Source organism: Bombina bombina, chromosome 3 (assembly GCF_027579735.1).
Source record: "Bombina bombina isolate aBomBom1 chromosome 3, aBomBom1.pri, whole genome shotgun sequence".
Taxonomy (NCBI): domain Eukaryota; kingdom Metazoa; phylum Chordata; class Amphibia; order Anura; family Bombinatoridae; genus Bombina; species Bombina bombina.
In genome coordinates, this window is record NC_069501.1 from 215251630 (window position 1) to 215271070 (window position 19441).

Below are 19441 nucleotides of genomic sequence, written 5' to 3' on the forward strand. Positions count from 1 at the left end.
TATCAGTCTATATATATATATATATATATATATATATATATCTATCTACCTATCTAGCTATCTATTTATCTCTATCTATATATCCATCTATCAGTCTATATCTATCTATCTATCTATCTATCTATCGATCTATATATATCTCTGTCAATCTATTTATTTCTATCTATATATACATCTATGAGCCCATTTACAAATTTGCTTCATTCCCTTAGTGTCCATTGTTGAAGGAGCAGCAATGCACTGAACACATTGGGTGAGCCAATGACAAGAGGCATATAACACAACAACCAATCAGCAGCTTGCTTTCAGTAATGCACTATTGATCCTGAGCCTACCTTGGCAATCTTTTAAAAAATGCATGTGCATTTTGATCATTCATAATAATACGGATGCGGAAGAAGGCAGCCGCTCGTGTAATTCGGCTATTTTAGTAGCTGATTTCTTCTTTTGAAAGTGTAACACACTAAGATCTGTGCAAATTAAGATCTTAATGTGTTGAACTTTCTTAAGAAGAAACCCGGCTCTGAAAAGAGTGTCGCGAGCAGATGCCTTTTTCCGCATTCGGATCACCACAAACAATCTGAATGCACATGCATAGTTAATGTGTTTTAAAAACGTTTTATTCTATAACAACACAACAGAAATGTCTTGTAATTACAAGGTGTGTACTGTCCCTTTAAGGTTTGGCTTATCATTTTAAAAGGACAGTCTACACCAAAATTGTTATTGTTTAAAAAGAAAGACAACGCCTCTACTACCCATTCCCTGCTTTGCACAACCAACATTGTTATATTAATATACTATAACATTTAAACCTCTAAATTTCTGCCTGTTTCTAAGCCACTACAGACAGCCTCTTAGCACATGCTTTTTTATTGGCTTTCCACAGCAAGACACTGTGAATTCATGTGGATCATATAGATAACATTGTGCTTACTCCAGTGGCGTTGTGCAGAACACAACACTAATTGGCTAAAATACAAGTCAATAGATAATAAATAAATAGCCCTGAGATAAGAAGGCTGTCTGCAAAGGCTTACATAAAAGGTAATCACATAGGTAAAAAGTGTAGGAATATAAGTGTTGGTTATGCAAAACTGGGGAATGGGTAATAAAGGGGTTATATATATATATTTTTAAATAATACATATTTTGGAGTAGACTGTCCCTGTAAGAGAAAGGTAATTTTTCTCCAATAGTTAATAACTCCAAAAAAAAAAAACTATATTTATCTATATGTGGGCGGGAAAGTTTAATTTCTGAATGTCCCTGCTTTTATTGCTTGTTTGGGTGTAATGTTTGTTTAATGTTTTAATAAATTAATATCTGACATAACATTTTTGCCATTTAATTAAAGGGACATAATACTCATATGCTAAATCACTTGAAACTGATGCAGTATAACTGTAAAAAGCTGACAGGAAAATATCACCTGAGCATTTCTATGTAAAAAAGGAAGATATTTTACCTCACAATCTCCTCAGCAGAGTAAGTTCTGTGTAAAAAGTTATACTTCACCTGCTCCCAGCTGCAGGTAAAAAAAAATAAAAAAAATGAAGAAATGAACAGCAGCCAATCAGCATCAGCAGTGCTGAGGTCATGAACTCTTACTGTGATCTCATGAGATTTGACTTAACTCTCATGAGATTTCATAGTAAGCTTCCTTTACCTGATTGGTGAAATAATATGAGAGTTCACGAGGCTCATCCCCTAAGCTGTCCTAGGACAGACACACTAAAATGCTGCTTAGAAATCCTTTACAATGGGAGGTGGCTACTGAGGAACTTTTGAGGTAAAATATCTTTCTTTTTTACATAGAGTTGTTCAGGAGATATTTTATAGTCAGCTTTTTACAGCTATGCTGCATCACTTTCAAGTGTTTAAACATTTGGGTATTATGGCCCTTTTACCCCTTAACGACCGATGACGTGCAGGGTACGTCCTCAAAAAAAAGGCAGTTAACGCCTGAGGACGTACCCTGCACATCCTCGGTGTAGAAAGCAGCTGGAAGCGATCCTGCTCGCTTCCAGCTGCTTTCCGGTTATTGCAGTGATGCCTCGATATGGAGGCATCCTGCAATAACTCTAGATGGCCATCCGATGCAGAGAGAGACACTCTGTGGCCCTCTCTGCACCGGACATCGATGGCCGGTATCGTTGGTGGGTGGGAGCCGACTTGGGAGGCGGGTGGGCGGCCATCGATGGGCCGGGTAATGTAGAGGGGGGCGGGATCAGGGGCGGGGACCGCTACACTACAGAAAAGACTGTGCTAAAAGTGTCAGAAAAAAAGTTTTTATTTAAAAAAAAAACAATCAAAGGTATCTAGGAGGGGGTGGGGGTTTGATCTTTGGTGGGGGGGGAGCTACACTACAGAAAATGGGGAAAAAATAAAGCAACTATTTTATTCTAAACTGGGTACTGGCAGACAGCTGCCAGTACCCAAGATGGTGGCCATTAAGGCAGAGGGGGAGGGTTAGAGAGCTGTTTGGTGGGGGATCAGTCAGGTTGGGGGCTCCTACACAGCAGCATATGTAAATATGCTTAAACCCCCCCCCCCCCCCAAAAAAAAAGCCTAAATATATCTTTTATTTTAGTACTGGCAGAGTTGCTGCCAGTACTTAAGATGGCGGGGACAATTGTGGGGCGGGGGAGGGAAGAGAGCTGTTTGGGAGGGATCAGGGGGTCTGATATTTCAGGTGGGAGGCTGAGCTCTACACTAAAGCTAAAATTAACCCTGCAAGCTTCCTACAAGCTACCTAATTAACCCCTTCACTGCTAGCCATAATACACGTGTGATGCGCAGCGGCATTTAGCAGCCTTCTAAGTACCAAAAAGCAACGCCAAAGCCATATATGTCTGCTATTTCTTAACAAAGGGGATCCCAGAGAAGCATATACAACAATGTGTGCCATAATTGCACAAGCTGTTTGTAATTGATTTCAGTGAGAAACCTAAAATTGTGAAAAATGTAACTTTTTTTTTAATTTGATCGCAATTGGCGGTGAAATGGTGGCATGAAATATACCAAAATGGGCCTAGATCATTACTTGGGGTTGTCTACTACACTACACTAAAGCTAAAATTACCCCAAAAAGCTCCCTACATGCTCCCTAATTAACCCCTTTACTGCTGGGCATAATACACGTGTGGTGCACAGTGGCATTTAGCAGCCTTCTAATTACCAAAAAGCAACGCCAAAGCCATATATGTCTGCTATTTCTGAACAAAGGGGATCCCAAAGAAATATTTACAATCATTTATGCCATAATTGCACAAGCTGTTTGTAAATAATTTAAGTGAGAAACCAAAAGTTTGTGAAAAAATTTGTGAAAAAGTGAACGATTTTTTGTATTTGATTGCATTTGGCGGTGAAATGGTGGCATGAAATATACCAAAATTGGCCTAGATCAATACTTTGGGATGTCTTCTAAAAAAAAATATATACATGTCAATGGATATTCAGGGATTCCTGAAAGATATTAGTGTTCTAATGTAACTAGCGCTAATCTTGAAAAAAAAAAATGGTTTGGAAATAGCAAAGTGCTACTTGTATTTATTGCCCTATAACTTGCAAAAAAAGCAAAGAACATGTAAGCATTGGGTATTTCTAAACTCAGGACAAAATTTAGAAACTATTTAGCATGGGTGTTTTTTGGTGGTTGTAGATGTGTAACAGATTTTGGGGGTCAAAGTTAGAAAAAGTGTGTTTTTTTTCCATTTTTTTCTAATATTTTATAATTTTTTTATAGTAAATTATAAGATATGATGAAAATAATGGTATCTTTGGAAAGTCCATTTAATGGCGAGAAAAACGGTATATAATATGTGTGGGTACAGTAAATGAGTAAGAGGAAAATTACAGCTAAACACAAAGACCGCAAAAATGTAAAAATAGCCTTGGTCCCAAATGGACAGAAAATGGAAAAGTGCTGTGGTCATTAAAGGGTTAATTGAATTTACATATATATGTATTTATTTATTTTTATTGTAAAAAATATATGTGTTCATGATATGTTTGTGTGCGTAGCTTTACTTCTCTGTTGCTCACTCTGACTCACTTACGGCCTGATGTTCAAAAGTTTGCCGCTCAGGGGCGCGATCCGATATACGGCGTAGGTTTTGGCGCAAGCGAGGGAACCTGCACCGCCCGTAATTTCACCTCGCACATCGGGGTATTACATATACCCCGCCGGCAGTTCCTAAAGTGCCGTAAGTCGGATAAACTAGTGATGTCCAGAAAAAAGCTTAACTACAAATTTTTGGAGTCGCTAGTGACTTACGGCACTTTAGAAACTGCCAGCGCCTAAGAAAAGTAACCAAAATTTAAAATCTCCCATAACTGTCTAACCTGCCTCCCAAAAATAAGCCCGACACGTATACCCCTATATCCGCAATCCCCCCTCTCACTCCTAATAATAAATGTATTAACCCCTAGACCGACAACCCCCCACAATGCAATAAGCCTAATTATTAACCCCTAAACTGCCATAGCCCACACCGCAATAAACCTATTCTAGTATTAACCCCTAAGCCGCCATAGCCCACACCACAATAAACCTATTCTAGTATTAACCCCTAAACCGCCATAGCCCACACTGCAATAAACCTATTCTAGTATTAACCCCTAAACCGCCATAGCCCACACCGCAATAAACCTATTCTAGTATTAACCCCTAAACTGCCATAGCTCACATAGCCTATTAAATCGATTAACCCCTAATCTGCCGCCGCCAACGTCGCCGTCACTATAATAAAGTTATTAACCCCTAAACCTAAGTCTAACCCTAACACCCCCCTAACTTAAGTTACAATTACACTATTATTCAATTAATTAAATAAATTAATAATAATTAGCTAAAATTAAATACAATTAAATTAAATAAACTATAGTACAAAAAGAAAAAACACTAAATTACAGAAAATAAAAAATAATTACAAGAAGTTTAAACTAATTACACCTAATCTAAGCCCCCTAATAAAATAAAAAAGCCCCCCAAAATAATAAAATGACCTACCCTATACTAAATTACAAATAGCCCTTAAAAGGGCTTTTTGCAGGGTATTGCCCAAAGTAATCAGCTCTTTTACATGTAAAAAAAGAAATACACCCCCCAACATTACAACCCACCACCCACACACCCCTACTCTAACACCCACTCAATCCATCCCCCCTTAATAAAACCTAACACTACCCCTTTGAAGATCCCCCTACCTTGAGCCGTCTTCACCCAACCGGGCACAAGTGGTCATCCGATCCGGGCAGAAGTCTTCATCCGATGGGGCAGAAAGGACATCCAGACGTCTTCATCCAAGCGGCTTCTTCTATCTTCTTCCATCCGACGAGGAGCGGCTCCATCTTGAAGACATCCAACGCGGAGCATCCTTCCAGCACGACGAATACTCGATGAATGACGGTTCCTTTAAATTACGTCATCCAAGATGGCGTCACTCGAATTCCGATTGGCTGATGGATGACGTCATTTAAAGGAAACGTCATTCGTCGTTAGTCCGTCGTGCTGGAAGGATGCTCCGCGCCGGATGTCTTCAAGATGGAGTCGTTCCTCGTCGGATGGAAGAAGATAGAAGATGCCGCTTGGATGAAGACTTCTGCCAGTCCGGATGTCCTCTTCTGCCCGGATAGGATGAAGACTTCTGCCAGTCTGGATGTCCTCTTCTGCCCCATTGGATGAAGACGTCTGCCCGGATCGGATGACCACTTGTGCCCGGCTGGGTGAAGACGGCTTAAGGTAGGGTGATCTTCAAGGGGGTAGTGTTAGTTTTTTTTAAGGGGGGATTGGGTGGGTTTTAGAGTAGGGGTGTGTGGGTTGTGGGTTGTAATGTTGGGGGGGTATTGTAATTTTTTTTTACAGGTAAAAGAGCTGATTACTTTGGGATAATGCCCTGCAAAAGGCCCTTTTAAGGGCTATTTGTAATTTAATATCAGGCCCTTTTTGTCAGATGATCTAAAAGTCTCTGGGCTGGCGAGATTATTTAAGAATGTTCGCCAGTACTTCTATTTCCCTGGTGTAATGATCTAAAGCCACTTTTTACTCTGAAAACAGGGTGTCTTGCTAAGGGCGTATACTACATTTTTGTATGGGGAGGAGATGCGGACATTACAAAAGTGCACAATGAAAATCGTAATTTATAAATCATTCAAAATTAATAATTGAACCATTCACACAAAAATATGCAGGAGCATTTTTTAATTGTTAAGGTGCATCAAAAATCGTAACCAAATTGTTCACCATTATTTGTATTTGATAAAAACCGTACAATTTGCACGCAAATTACACAGGACGGGAATACATTTTATTAAATATGCACATCGTCAATCAAAATTTAAATACAGTGACACTGTGCAAAAAACACATCGAAATTCGTACATATAAGTATAAGATTCAAAGCGTAATTGTTGTTTTATCGTAAAATGTGCATAACATGGGCATTCCATGGGCGTGTATGAAATTGTCTCTCAAATCCCAGGGTTAATTATCTAAACATTTCTACCCTACAGATCTGTTTTTTCTTGCAAACTAAAAGGTGCCAAGGATGTGACAAAATGCGCTCAATACTTAAAGTGAATGTCAATTTTAATGCTTAAGTGCCTGGTTTTTAAAAATTCGATTAAAAACAGGGGCACTTTAATTCATCAAAATTTACATTTCACTCCTGCTGTGAAAAAAAAACTTTACCTTTTAATCTTCACAGCAGCTCCAGCTTCCTCCGGTCGTCGCAAAGCCTCTTCCTGGGTCTAAAATGAGGAATCCGGCTTCCTCCAATCACGGCATTGAATCAGACACTGATTCCCCCGGGGGGGAAGCCATGATTGGAGGATGACCTATCCATCATTTCTGACATCAGAAATGGCTTGCAACGACCGGAGGAAGCTGGAGCTGCTGTGAAGATTAAAGGATAAGTTTTTTTTCTCAACAGGAGTGAGATGTAAATTTTGATGAATTAAAGTGCCCTTGTTTTTAATTTAATTTTTAAAAAACGGCCTTTTAGCATCAAAATTGACATTCACTTTAATACCCTAATAGAAAAACACTTGCATACGAAGATAGAGGTGATTATAAGATACTATACACAGAAAGCAGCGTAATGTGATCTGGTTTTTATGCAAGATTTAATTTTTAAAATGTGCTGCCTGCTCACTGCTAACCGCTCTACCCAGCAAAGTTTCCCTTGCAAGCAAGCATTACTTTCTGTAGTGGGTCGGCGAGAAAAAAACATATCTGGTCCATCAAAGTTTAGATCAAAGAAAAAGAAACAGGTCAATTTAATCATATCATTTTATCCGATTTTTTTTTTTAATTGTAATGTCTCTTTACATGAAGCCAGCATTAAATTAATATGACTGTAGGTGTTTGCAAAAAGAGTTTTATTTTGATTTTATTTTTTATATTTGTTTTTTGAATGTTTTGCTAAGGATGAGTCAGCTCAAATAGATTAATTTGTTTTTCTCTCTCCACTTTTACTTGCAAACAATGTTTTGTATCTGGCATGAATCATATTTAATAAGGCAAACAAATTGCTTTGCTGTGTCACCTTTTTCCATTTGAGACAGAACTCATTAATCTTCATATAGTGATCTACTAGTGAGAAACAATCTCTCCATGTCACACCTTGCTGAGATAAGTCACTGCTAGGGATGCAAAGGTGAGCACATCTACTGTTTATCTTAAGAACATTAGGGGGGAGAGAAACACAATTAACAGCAAGATAAAGTAGTGACACATTCACAGATTACCCATTCACTGCTTGATCATGATATGGGGAGTTGCTTACTAATGGCTGGCCAGAGGCTTATTCATTCCAAGAAACAACAAAGTCTGACTTGCTCAAAGCAAAACACCATCAGAAGATCTTCCCCTTCTAGACAACATTAGAGACAGAATTTCTGAGCAGCTGTGGAATGAAAGGTATGAGGTCCAAGTTAAAGGGACAGTGAATTTATTATATATATATATATATATATATATATATATATATATATATATATATATATATACATAGGCCTAGTTTACAAGTGGAGCGCTATTGATAATACAGGGTGTGATATCAGTATTGCTGGACCTCACTAGGATTACTGTGCAAACTTGATATTACAAATCCATGGTAAACATTATACTGCTGGGCACAACTACAATAGCATGGTTTTCTACTGTACCTGCAGGTCTCTTCCTAACCTGTTGTCTTATTCCCCCTTTACTGGTGTTGGTTGTTCAAGCTTCGCATCTTCATACTGGACATTAGAGCTTAGCTATTCTTGCACTCTTGTGCGTTCAGACATCAGTGACATTGGCGGCCGTTTGGAAGCTGTATTGTGCACTAGTGTTAGCGAATATGAGCGGAAGGTTTACATTGTTACACTGACTGCATTTCTCTATGTGGCATTTTTATATATTAAGCTGTATATAGAAACTACACACAATATTATACCATATTGCATTATCTGCATACATTTTTTTTACATGCAGAGCTGTCTGGTTAAGTCAAAGTAAATTTAAAAAGAAAAATTGTGTTAAAACAGCAAATAACTTACTTGCAAAATGAGCGCTTAGAAATTCTCAGTGTTTCTCTGCCTATTGGGAGATAAGGGAGCTACCATTATAGAAATTAAGTTACAGGGACAGTCAAGTCAAAATTAAACTGTCATAAATCAGATAGGGCATGCAATTTTAAACAACTTTCCAATTTACTTTTATAATCAAATTTGCTTTGTTCTCTTGGTATTCTTTTTTATTTTAAGCTTAAACCTAGGTAGACTCAAACTGATTTCTAAACAATTGAAAACCTACTCTTATCCTAGGGCATTTTGAAAGTTGTTCACAGTAAGACAGTGCTAGTTCATGTGTGCCATATAGATAACATTGTGCTCACTCCCGTGGAGTTATTTAGGAGTCAGCACTGATTGGCTAGAATCCAAGTCTGTTGAAAGCACTGAGGTAAGGGGGCAGTCTGCAGAGGCTTAGATACAAGGTAATCACAGAGTAAATAAGTGTATTTTTAAGCAAATATAATTTTTCAAGTAGTCTGTCCCTTTCATTAAATGGACACTGAACCCAAATGTTTTCTATCGTGATTCAGATAGAGCATGCGATTTTAAGAAACTTTCTAATTTACTCCTATTATCAAATTATTTTCATTCTCTTTGTATCTTTATTTGAAATGCAAGAATGTAAGTTTAGATGCCGGCCCATTTTTGGTGAACACACTATGTTGTTCTTGCTGATTGGTGGGTAAATTCACCTACCAATAAACAAGTGCTTTCCATGGTTCTTAACCAAAAAAATAGCTGATGCCTTATTTTTCAAATAAAGAAAGCAAGAGAACGAAGAAAAATTGATAATAGGAGTAAATTAGAAAGTTGTTTAAGATTGCATGCTCTATCTGAATCACAAAATATTTTTTTTTGGATCAGTGTCCCTTTAAAGGGACATTATACACTAGATTTTTCTTTGCATAAACGTTTTGTAGATGAGCTATTTATATAGCCCATACAGTTAGTTAGTTTTAGGAGAATAGTGATGTATACCTACTACAGCTTGCTCCTGTTTGTGTAAAGGGTCTTCTCATATGCAGAGGAAGGGGGAGTATCAACTTTCACTGGGTGTTCCAGTCAACCTAATAAAAATTGCTAAACGGGGAGCTTCTAAGTAAGTTTTTAAACGGTTTTATACTGGATTTTAGATCAGCACCTGTGCATATTATTCTTTATAGTAGTGCCTATTACATGCAGTTATATGAAAATTGGTGTATACTGTCCCTTTAAGGTTACTTCCTGTCACATGATTTTGCAGCAATGTCTTATACTGAGCATTGACAAGACATTAAATTCCTGTTGCTAGTGCATGTGTCTGTTTTTGTTTGTTCTTTATCACATCTGACAGGAAGTTCAAGGTAATGACTCCCACTGGATATAAATTCATAATGGTAGCAAGAATCAGACTATTTTTAAGACATTTTAAGCAGTAGTACATACTTTATGTTTAAATCTTTTTTATTGATATGAACAGAGATAAATTCGTTACAACAGTGGTCATACATCGTTTTTATACATCTAACAGGTGGGATAGGAGGTATAAATGAAGCAATAGTGCTAAATTTCTGGGTCTCTTGCCACCTACTAAAGTCTCTTAGAATCCATTGTTAATTTCTCAAAGCAGGATCTTGATATTCTATGTTAAGTTCCTTCCGTTTAGCTAACGGGGTAAGCCCCTTCCATCAGACATAGAATCCAAGTCCTTGATGGGATGGTGTGATTGGAGTGGAAAATGTCTCTAATCAAGTTTGTCTAAGTAGGTGGCATGGTTTTGCTATCCTCAATAACACAGTATAAAACCAGAGCAATGGCATAAATCTTCAACAAAAAGGGGAAAAGAATAAAGGGGGAAAGAAGGAAAATAGAGTGAGAGTTTAGATAGAAGAATGCCTACCAATTGCTAATCTGTAAGTTGCTAATAAAGCTTGTCGAACAATTAGGTAGAGTGAAGAATAGTAAAATGAGATTAGGTATAGAAGGACGTCGAGGCCCCCGCCCCCCCAGGCAACCAAACCGTTTAGCTCCTTATCTGAAAAGGTTCTTAATGGGCCCTATATGTCTGTGGTTGATTGAGTGTCCAGTAAAACCAAATTCTCTCGAATTGTGGTTGTGTGTCCAGAATCTTAGAGGCGGATTCATACATGCGATAAGTCAGTGTTAGTCTATTAAACACTTCCTCCCATGGGGGACTTTAGTTTTCCAGTATTTTGCAATACTCATTCTGGTGACCGTGCATGCAATCTTGATGAATATATTTATGTGTTTGTTAAATCTATGTATAGGTTCATTTAACAGGGCTTGAGAAGGAGTTAGTTGGATACGTTCCTCAAGGACCGCTCCCAGAAGAGAGGATAATTGAGCCCATATTGGTTGTATTATGGCGCAATCCCACCACATGTGATGGTACGACCCTATTTCTCCACATCCTCTGTAGCAAAATTTATTGTTAGAGAGGGACATATGGTAGGTTTTGGTTGGGGTTAGGTACCATCTATACATAGTTTTGATCGTATTTTCTCTCAGGTCTGCACTCAAAAGACCTGTGCAGGCTGAGTGAAAAAATTTCATCCCATCTCTTTTTATCTTTAACCATGTCAAGGTCTCTTTCCCAATGTAAAAGTATAGTGGGTTTAGTAATTTTGTTTAGTGATTGGATCTCCAAGTATATTCTAGATATCGCCTGTTTGGGTCTATGTGTGGTGTTCATCAGGATTTCTAAGGTTGAGAACGTACTATTGTAAGAAGTTCTGACATATTTTTGAATTGCTGAGTTGACTTGGAGATACTGGAACCACTGGAGCTTTATTGAGCCCAGTTGAGTCTGTATTTGAGTGAATGTCTTAGACTTTCTCCCAACCAACCAGTCTGCCACCCTGTACAATCCTTTGTTAGCCCATTTATTGATTATAGTCTGCACCTCGCTGGAGAGGAGATATCTAATCGGATACATAAGTGTTTGAGTAGGTAATAACTTTTGTTGTTTGGTAAATAATGACCATACGTGTGTAGTGTTATCAAAAATGTGTGATCTGTGTTTGTCGGGTGTGATTTTTGTAGGGTATCTGTTCCACAGAATGTCATCAACATGAATGGACCCCCTCAGGTCTGCCTCTATTTTGGTCCAAAGGACCTCCTCCCTTCTTCCTCCTATAAGTACCGTTTGTGCTAGTCTTGCTGCTCTGTAATATTCTAATAGATTAGGTGCTCCTATCCCCCCCAAGACCTTATGTTTTGTGATAAGTGTGGAAGAGATTCTAGCCATTTTCTTCCCTCTTATAAATGTTATTAGTTCTGCTTGGAGTGTTTTCAGATCCTTAATTGGAACCTCTATGGGGAGTGTTCGAAATAGATATAGTAGGCGGGGCAGGATAGTCATTTTTACTGCTGCAAGCCTGCCCATCCATGAGAAGGTGTGTGCTTTCCATTTATTGAGATTCTTCCTAATTTCCCTGAACATAGGTTCATAATTGCGTTTGTGTAGCTGGCTAATTTGGGTAGTCAGGTAAATCCCCAGATATTTAAGGGAGTGTGTAGCCCATTTTAGGTCAAAATTGACTTCTATGAGCTTCTTAGTGTGTTGAGGCAGACCTAGTGATAGTGCTTCACATTTATCCAGATTAACCTTATAACCTGAAACCTGGGAGAATTGATCTAGGATTTTATATAAGTTGGGTAGTGTTAGAAGGGGTTTAGTCAACGTCAGCAGGATATCGTCTGCAAAGAGTGTTAATTTGTATTCCTGAGTAGTACATACTTTAAATTGACTTTCGGGAAAGGTGGTATTTGTACATAAGTATTACTTACCATCTCTTCTGATAGGCAGTTCAAGGTAATGACCGCTGTAAATATATTCATAATGGTAGCAAGAATCAGAATATTATTAAAGGGACAGTCAAGTCCAAAAAAAACTTTCATGATTTAAATAGGGAAAGTAATTTTAAACAACTTTCCAATTTACTTTTATCACCAATTTTGCTTTGTTCTCTTGGTATTATTAGTTGAAAGCTAAACCTAGGAGGTTCAAATGCAAATTTCTTAGACCTTGAAGACTGGCTCTAAACTGAATGCATTTTGACCACTAGAGGGCATTAGTTCATATGTTTCATATAGATAACATTGAGCTCATGCACGTGAAGTTACCCTGGAGATAGCACTGATTGGCTAAAATGCAAGTCTGTCAAAAGAACTGAAATAAGGGGGCAGTTTGCAGAGGCATAGATACAAGGTAATTACAGAGGGAAAACTTATATTTCTATAATATTGTTGGTTATGCAAAACTGGGGAATAGGTAATAAAGGGATTATCTTTCTTTTTAAACAACACAAATTCTGGTGTTGACTGTCCCTTTAAGAATATTTTAGAAGTAGTACACACTTTTCGAAAGAGGTGGTATTTACCACCTCTTCTGATAGGCAGTTCAAGGTAATGATTACTACTGTAAATAAAAATGTTAGAAAGGATCAGAAAATCATAATATAAAAAAAATGGACAATCATTTTCAGTAGTACATATTTTTTGTCTTTCAGAAAAGGTGGTATTTGCACATAGTAGTTTTTTTACCACCTCTTCTGATAGGCAGTTCAAGGTAATGATTACTACTGTAAATAAAATTGTTAGAAAGAATCAGAAAATCATAATATAAAAAAAATGGACAATCATTTTCAGTAGTACATATTTTTTGTCTTTCAGAAAAGGTGGTATTTGCACATAGTAGTTTTTTTTACCACCTCTTCTGATCGGTAGTTCAAGGTAATGAATACTACTGTAAATAATAATGGTAGCAAAAATAAGAATATTAAAAAACAATGTGCAATTGTCTTTCAGACTTTCAGAGGTGGTATTATTTGTACTTTCAATTTGTTTCTTTTTTCATCCTGTCACATAATTTCTGCAGCAAAAGTCCTCTTCTGAGTATGGCCATGAAAGGGACTTGAGCTAGTGCATGTTTTGCTAGCAACCTCTAACAGGTGAAGCTCCTCCTTTGCCTTCCTGTAGAGACCACAGCCCCCCTGTGGGGCTGTGACAGCAAGTAAGGGATCCTGCACAACTTGTTACCAAAAAAAAAAAAACTATTTATCATGATGTGAGCGGACATGATCCGATATTGCGATCATGTCCTTTGCACATTGATTAATGCCGACAGCATACGCTCTCTGCATTTATCATTGCACCAGCAGTTCTGGTGAACTGCTGGTGCAATACCGCCCCCTGCAGATTTGCGGCCAATCGGCCGCTAGCAGGGGGTGTCAATCAACCCGATCGTATTGAATCGGATTGATTTCCGGTGATGTCTGTCCCCCGCCTCTGAGCAGGCGGACAGGTTATGGAGCAGCGGTTTTTAGACCACTGCTTCATAACTTGTGTTTCTGGCGAGCCGGAGCATCAACCTCCATACGGAGCTTGATAAATATGCCCCATTGAGTAGTCATTCACAATGCAGGCTGTAAAAGTCAACTTTTGAATTTAGTAACTTGTATATCCTCCTTTAGCATTTGGATCATTCCTTCCTAAAAATCTGAGTTCCTCAATATTTCTTTGCTAAGTCTTGATTGCACAGCCCTCTTCAGGCCACAACATCTCATTTAGGTTAATGTCAGGGCTCTGTCTTGACCATTAGAAATCATGGATTTTCTTTTTTTTCAGCCATTCTTTATTTGATTTACTTGTGTGCTTTGTGTCATTGTATTGTTGCGTCAACCAACCTCTCTTAAACTTGAGGTGAGGTTATAGACTGCTGCCCTGACATTCTCCTGTAAAATGTCTTAATACACATTTGAGTCCATTGTTTAATGATTGCAAGGCGTCCAGGCAGCAAAGCAACCCTAAACCATGATGCTCCTTCTTCACAGTTGGGATGAGGTTTTTGGTGTTTTATGTTTTTGCAGCCAGAGAGTTTTCTCAAAGTCTTTTCCTGTTTTTCTTGGGTTCTTTCTCACCTACTTCCGTATTGCCCATTGTGCTTTTAGAGTGATCTTTGCAAAATGCCCACTACATATGGAGAGTAGCAGCAATCCTGAATTTTCTTAATTTGTAGACAATTTGTCTTACTATGGATTGATGAACAGTTAGGTTTTCTTTGCAGCAATCATTTTGCAAAATTTTCTAGCTTTGTGCATCTCTATATTGCATCTTCTAAGGTCCTGTGAAAGTTGTTGGAATCAAGGCATGGTTCACACTAACCAATCTTTCTTGTGAAGAACCGGTTTCTTTCATAAGGTGGTGGGATACCACAAGCCTTTAATTGTGGGATTGAATTCCTGCGAATAGGAGAAGGCAAAGATACACAAAGAGCTTTTAAACCCTCCCACCTCCCTGTATATCTCAATTTTTTCTTTGCCTTCCAGATGCAATTGTGAATATTGTCCAGAATAATGCAAAAACATGATATTCTCTGTCATGACTAGAAGAGCCCTATGGCTCAAGTCTTGGTTGGCACATATGGTTTTTAAGAACAGACTATAGACTCTTCCTTTCCAAGATTCTTCTTGGATCCGGTTTAGGCTAAATAATATCTACTGTTACTGGGGAAAAGGGTTCCTTTCTTCCTCAAGACGAGAGATCTAAAGGTAAAAATAGATTGCTCCGCTGTTTTCAATCCTTTCACTCCTCCAAATAACAGAGGTCTTCTTCCTCTCAAAGACCTGAGTCTCCAAGTCCTCTTGGTAAAAAATAGGGAAGGCGGGACAAAGTGCTCTAAAGAAAGAGCTGACCAAAAAGGGGAGAGAGGGGATTCCTTATATAATATAAAAACTTTACATATATCCAGGTAAAAAAGATGAAAATGTGTGAAAAAAGGAAGTATATAATGAAAGTAGAAAATATATATATAATCACATAATATGAATAGAATTAAAAAAAAATAGCCCAAAATTGATAAAATATACTATGCTGATCCAAAAAAACAATAAAATCAAGTTATATACAAACTCAGATTGATGCATCTAAAAATGAATATGGGACCGTTTAAAAAGAGAGTACAGTGATTATGGTCTTAATGAAAGGATAGCAGATATTGATAATAATAATGCTTGTTAAAACAAGATGTATAAGAAATGTATTACAAAATGCATATGCTAATAAGTAAAAACAACAAAAAAGACAAATTTCAAAGTCCATGACACAAGATGTGTGAACAAAGTCCACCAATGTCAATCTTAAAATAATATACGTATGGTTAATACGTGTCCGTGTCTTCAGCTGTGGGATACAAAACTGTTTAGAAAACTCACTGTTCGTAGGTATAATAGCCTCTGTGGTGAAATCCGTTGGGATGATGACGTCAAATACTGTGTGAGAGTAGCGTAATCCGCTGTCCTCCTATTATTAGTGATTCTCTGTTTGAAACGATACTATGTATCTTCCGTAGTGCAAAGTCTGGAATAGTGTTGATACAAAATATTTTTTACAGCCTGTTTCAGCTGAAATTCACAGAATTGTAGCAGATAGGGGGGTGAGAACCAGGCAGGAATTATACATGTAGTTTGCTCGTTACCACACAAAACAAACAATGAATCTGAGTGGTCTATTGGCACAGTGAGATCGGGAATAAACCCCAAAACAGGAATTATTCATAAAAGAATAGTAAGCACAATGTACGCGTTTCGGCAGACTAAACTGCCTTTATCAAGATAAATATTGATAAACGCAGTTTAGTCTTCCGAAACACGTAGATTGTGCTTACTATTCTTACCCCGCCTCCCCTCTTTTGTACCATTTGCTTTTTGATCACTTTTTCAGAGATTATTGTGATCTCCTTAGGGACTTTAGCCAAGCTCTTTAGGTAGCTCCTACACCACACTTTGCTGTCTTCACTCTCCAAGTCTTCTTAGAAGCCAAGTTCTTCTTTGTCAAAATCCAAGCAAAACAAGAAATCTCCCTCAAATTCCAAGTCTGCATAAAGGTGTGGCCCTCAATCCAAACTCAGATCTGGTAGGTTGCTCAATTCAGGACCCTTGGTTCTAGAACGTTTGCGGTTACAGGACGGGTTTTTGGTCCAGACCTCCTCGAGGACGTTTCCTTCTTTCTCATGTTTCAAAAATTCTTTGAATGTAGCTGCCTTTCTTCAATGTGTTCAGGATTTAGAACTGATGTAGGTTATAGAGCCTGTCCCGGTCTCAGAACAGGGTCAGAGATTTTAGTCCAACCTATTTATTGTTCCAAAAAAAAAATCTCTCTCCTATCCTGGATGTAAAAACTTTAAACAAATTCTTGAGAGCTCCCACTTTCTTATGGTTTGATTTTCTAAACTACATTGTATCCTAATTTTTATCCTAAATACAATTATTATTTTGTTCCATGCAATAAATAAATATTGTTATTATTATGGCATTTTAATTTTCCTGGTTTATATCTCTTAATATTATCAAAACAAAATAGTTCAGGCTAAGGTCTTTGACGGAGAAAATGAACTATAATAAAGTCTAAGAATTTGTAATAGTTTGTTTACTCTCTTTCTAGGTAGACTGTAAATAGTACATTTTACAAATTCTTAGACTGGATGGAATCCTCATGCAGACAATGGCAGTAAATATACACTGGCGTGATGTAATAGAATTATTTTTTGGTAGGACTGGGTGTAAAAAACAAACACATTGCAGTTTGGAGACAATAATTAAGATGTTACAGATTCTCACATTGTACTATTAAACTAATAAATTGGGACTTTTGATGTGTGGCCTTCTGCTATGCCGGTAGAACTGTGTAAATAAGTCAGGTTGGCTGAATAATTTGGCTTCAGATAATGAGCAGATTAAAAAAGACAACACTCATTAGACTATCCAAAAGAATCACTCATCATATTATGGATGCTGTAGAAATAAAGGTTATATGAGCAGAAGTGATGGCGATTCTTCAGGGATGCACCTTTGATATTTAACTTTGTAGTTAACATTTTGAAACCCTATGGTCTACATTCAGAGGTCCTTATAGGGGCCATGTACTGTAAAACTGTTTTCCCTTTAATGTGTTTTCAATTACTTATTATATCAGCCACAGAATAGAAAATGAATGGGTAATGGCTACTTTAGGTCTATTTTGTATAGGAAATAACTGGTTTTGCTCTTTGAAACCACAAGCCATTAAATTAGGCTGAGCTTGAAGAGATACCAAAACTAGCTATCATCACTTTTTATGCACAAAAAATCTTCCTTATCTTATCTGTATACCAGTAGCTTAATACTTAGAGATCAATTAAAAATTAACATTTTTAGCTCTTTTCTCTTCTACTCCCCATTGGGATTGCAATTTCTTCTGCTGGCTGTGATAAAGTGGAAGTCCAGTGAAAAAATAAACTTTCATGATTCAGATAGGGCATGCAAAAAAACTTTTTAATTTACTTTTGCCATCAAATTGCTTTGTTATCTTGGTATTCTTTGTAGGAAGTTAAACCTATTAATCTGTGCCATATAGATGACATTGTGCTCACTCCTGTGGAGTTATTTATGAGTCAGCACTGATTGGCTAAAATGTAAGTTTGTCAAACAAATGAGATAAGGGGCAGTCTGTAGAGACTTAGATACAAGGTAATCACAGAGGTAAAAAGTGTATTAATATAACAGTGCTGGTTATGCAAAACTGGGGAATGGGTAATAAAGGGAGTTAGAGTAGACTTGTCTCTTTAACATAGTTTTCTATAGCCAATACTTAAGTATTTATATTTTCAGTATAGGTGGGGATACAGCAGACACAAGCAGCTATTTCAGATGACAAAATAAAGGTTAATTAACTATTTGTAAACAATTTAATACACTCCTGTAATTAAAATGGATAATTGGGAACACATTAAAGGGGAGAACATTTTACAGTACACTGTCCCTTTAAAGCTAGGTTAATCTATAAAAGCACCTCCCCCGGGACCTCCTATGTCTATATCACCCATCTCTATCCCTATAATAAAAAAAGCAAATTAATTTTACACAGACATTTTTTAGGAACATTGTTTTAATTCCACCGTAAAATGTTAAATAATAATGTACAGTATATGTTTTTCTCATCTTTTATAATCATGTTTAAAGGGATATGAAAACCAAATTTTTTCTTTCTTGATTTTGATAGAGCATATCATTTTAAACAATTTACCTATTTACTTTTGTTAGAAAATCCTTTGTTGAATGAGAAGTGCTGCACTACTTGTAGCTACCTGAACACATCTGCTGAACCAATGAGAAGAGGCATATATGTGCTGCCACCAATCAGCAGCTGCACCCAGTAATGTATTACTCCTGAGCCTACCTAGGTATAATTTTCAACAAAGGATACATAGGGGTAGATTTACCAAGCAGCGGATGATGCTATCTACCCCTGTACTTTCCAGATCGCTGGAAATGTAAGTTAAGAAGCAGCGGTCATAAGACCTCGGCTCCTTAACTCGTCTGCCACCTCTGAGGCAGCGGATAGCAATCAGCCTGATCGGATACAATCGGGTTGATTGACACCCCCTGCTAGCGGGCAATTGGCCGTGAATGTGCAGGGGACGGCACTGCACAAGCATTTCACTAGAAATGCTTGCGCAATGATTAATGCCGACAGCGTATGTATGATACAGCGGATCATGTCTGCCCACACATTGATAAATCTACCCCAAGAGAACTAATCAAATTAGACTATAGAAGTAAATTGAAAAGTTGTTTAAAATTGCTATATCTCAATTATGAAAGAAAAAAATGTGTTTCATGTCCCTTTAAGTTTTTATGCTGATGAAAAGAAACAAGTTTTCGGAAAACATTGTTAAAAATTGTGTTGCAAAATGTATTCTGTGACCCTTTATTTCATTTATATTAATTGTAATCTTGAGTTTATTTTATACTGTCCATACACAACATTTATTTTTGTCAATGCAAATGTCAAAAGCATTAAGGGTGCATTCAATCACAGTGAAAATCCCATTTACAAACAC